The 2,907-nt window shown below is 52.8% G+C and overlaps 1 long non-coding RNA gene across 1 annotated transcript; it reads left to right on the top strand.

The window, feature by feature from the left end:
• Positions 1–1,834: 1,834 nt before the first annotated feature.
• Positions 1,835–2,473, top strand: LOC146980858 (uncharacterized). Its single transcript, XR_015036631.1, has 3 exons — positions 1,835–2,104; positions 2,183–2,256; positions 2,333–2,473. It is a non-coding gene; the product is annotated as an uncharacterized LOC146980858 (long non-coding RNA).
• Positions 2,474–2,907: the final 434 nt, after the last annotated feature.

Genomic DNA, 2,907 nt, shown 5'->3' with positions numbered 1-2,907 from the left:
GCTGAACGGCGTCAGCTTTCTCCATCAGTCATGGCGGTGTTACGTCAGTGGGACCGTCTGGTTAACCAAGAAGGGGTACTGCATCGTCGGATCTTCCTCCCGGAGGGTGGAGAGGGGATTCTTCAGCTCCTCCTCCCAGCAGTTCTCAAAGAGGAAACTTTGAAACAACTTCACGAACAGCATGGTCATCAGGGCGTTGAACGGACCACCGAATTGGTCAGGCGTCGTTGTTATTGGCCAGGAATGTTCCTGGACATAAAGAGATGGGTACAGGAATGTGAACGTTGTCAAGTTGCAAAAGACTCTGGCTCGGTGCCACATAGCTTTATGGGCCATTTGTTGGCCTCCCGGCCAAATGAAATTGTGGCTGTGGATTTTACACTGCTTGAGCCTTCCCGAAGTGGTTTTGAAAATGTTCTTGTCATGACTGATGTCTTTAGTAAATTTTCTGTAGCTGTCCCCACCCGGGATCAGCGGGCTTGTACCGTTGCTCGCGTTTTGTTACATGAATGGTTCTACCGGTACGGGGTTCCGAGTCGCATCCACTCAGATCAAGGTCGTTGCTTTGAGAGTCTGTTGATCAAACAACTTTGCTGCTTGTATGGTGTTAATAAATCCCGCACCACTCCATACCACCCTGCCGGGAATGGGCAGTGCGAACGGTTCAACAGAACTCTCCACAATCTTCTTCGCACCCTGCCAGTTTCACAGAAACAGGACTGGGCTTCTTGTTTGCCACAGCTGCTTTTCAGTTATAACAGCACACCACATCAGGTTACTGGCGAGTCCCCCTTTTTCCTGATGTGTGGGCGGGAGCCACAGCTTCCCATCGATTTCCTTCTTGGTCGAGTTAAGGACCCGGTCCCAGGCGAGGTACAGGATTGGATCATTGAGCATCAAGCGAGACTTGAGGTAGCATTTGAGGGTGCTAAGGAGCGGCTGTTGGCTGCTGCAGGCCGCCGAAAGGAGAGGCATGACCAGAGAGTCAGAGAGGTGCCTTTTCAGGTTGGTCAGTTGGTATATGTGCGGGACCTTGGTGTCAGAGGTCGGCGTAAGATTCAGGATGTCTGGAGCTCTTTGGTCTATCAAGTAGTGAAAGCTCCAGGTCAGGGTGCAGTGTACACTATCGCTCCTGTGGAGGCTTTGCATCAAGAGCGGACAGTACACCGTGACATGTTGAAGGCTGTCGTCAGGCCCGAGCCCCTTACTCCACCCCCGGAGGAGCAACCTCCCCCAGCTGTGCTGGAAGCTGACAGCGACTCTTCTGTTGATGATCTTTACTTGCTGGTTCCAGAAACCCCATTGCCCCTTACCCCAGTGGTGCCAAGCTCGGTTGGCTCCTCACGCCAACTTCGGAGAGACCACCTAGGAGGTGGGTCCAGCCCCGGCGCTGCTCCACAGCCGGGAGGTTCTGTACCAGCTCCGTCGCACCCTCCTAGGGATCCACCCTGTTCCAGTCAGCAGGCTCCACGTCGTACACCTCGTTTAACAGCTGGTCTGCACTCAAATGTCTATCATCTCCCACGCTCCATCTGTCAGGTAGATGGTGCTACCAATGAGCAGCCCGTACTTACCGCTCAGTCTGCTCACTTTAGGCCTTGGAGTTGAGGTTTCACGGTGGTTCATCGTCGGGACGCCGATGCAAGAAAGGTGGGGTAGATGTGACCGGGTGAGTCATCTCCCTCCTGGTCACTGCATGGCGCTGTTGTCAGCCTGGCGCAGGTTAATGGGGGGACGGCACTGTTAGGTGATTAAAACAGCTGTGTTGGTCGACATTGTCCCTCTCTGCTCCTGCTGTGCGGTGCGTGCGGTGCGTGCGGTGCGTCCGGTGAGCTGGCCGGCGTGCTTGTTTGTGTCTTCCCGTCGTATCATTAAGGTAGGAATTCTGCGTATTTGCTGGTTTGTGTTTGCTGTTATTGGGCCTGAGGCCTCATCCTTTCGCTCCGTTGCAGTGTTGGAGCAACGGCGAGCTGGTGGAGCGACGCTGTGTGTGTGATTGGGACAGGTGTGTTTGGTCGCTGTTCTCCCTCTCTGCCTCTGCCGTGCGGCGCGTTCGGTGAGCGGGCTGGCGTGCATGCCCGAGTCTCCCCGTCATATCACTAAGGTAAGCATGCCGTGTTAGTTATTGTTTGGTGTTTTACTTTTATTGGCCCTGGGGCTTCATCCTCCCGCTCCGTTGCAGTGCTCGGAGCGGCGGTGAGCCGGAGGGAGCGGGCGGTTCTGGTGGGCGCGTGTTGGGTGCAGTAGAGCTCAGAGGTAGGCTGCTCTAATTGTCTGTTGCAGTTTTACATCATTGCGCTAGTTGTGACACTGTCTCTCTCTTGCTTTACAGCGGGGCGCTGTAACCAGCGGCCCCCACTCTCCTAGTTCTGCACACTATCCTGCGTCCTGGTGTGTTCCGGTCATCGGCCACCACGATGTTTGCTGCTGTTTTGTTTGGCTCGATTACATGGTTTTGATTAAATGATTGTTGTTGCCGACGATAGCGACCTCGGAGACATTTAAACATTTATTTCTTGTTTTCCTCTTTCTTTTGTGGGGGGGCGGGTTTGATAATTGTTTAATTGTTTTCTTCTAATTTGTATTTGAATATTTTAAGAAGATTTAATTATGTTTAATTTGGTTTGGTATTATAAATAATATTTAATTGTTTTTGGTGTGTGTGAGGAGGTCAGCTAGACTGCGGCCATCTTAATTTTTCCCTCTCTCCCTGTGGACAGGTGCTGTAGTCCAGCGCGGCGGCCCAATCCCTGGTGGTGGCTTCTTCACTTCTCCATTGCGTGTGTGCAGTGTCACGGGTGATATTATTTTCTTGGTTTTTCTCCTTCCCCTTGGTTTGGTTTAGGGTCGCCGTGGCTGGCCCAGCCCTGTCCATTCCCCTTTCTTTGGCCCAGTCTTTTGTGAATG

The sequence above is a fragment of the Trachurus japonicus genome, chromosome 9 (assembly GCF_045865225.1).
Source record: "Trachurus japonicus isolate A0001 chromosome 9, Traja_1.0".
Lineage (NCBI taxonomy): Eukaryota > Metazoa > Chordata > Actinopteri > Carangiformes > Carangidae > Trachurus > Trachurus japonicus.
Note: the sequence above shows the minus strand (reverse complement) of the source record. Positions and strands in the feature narration are given on the sequence as shown.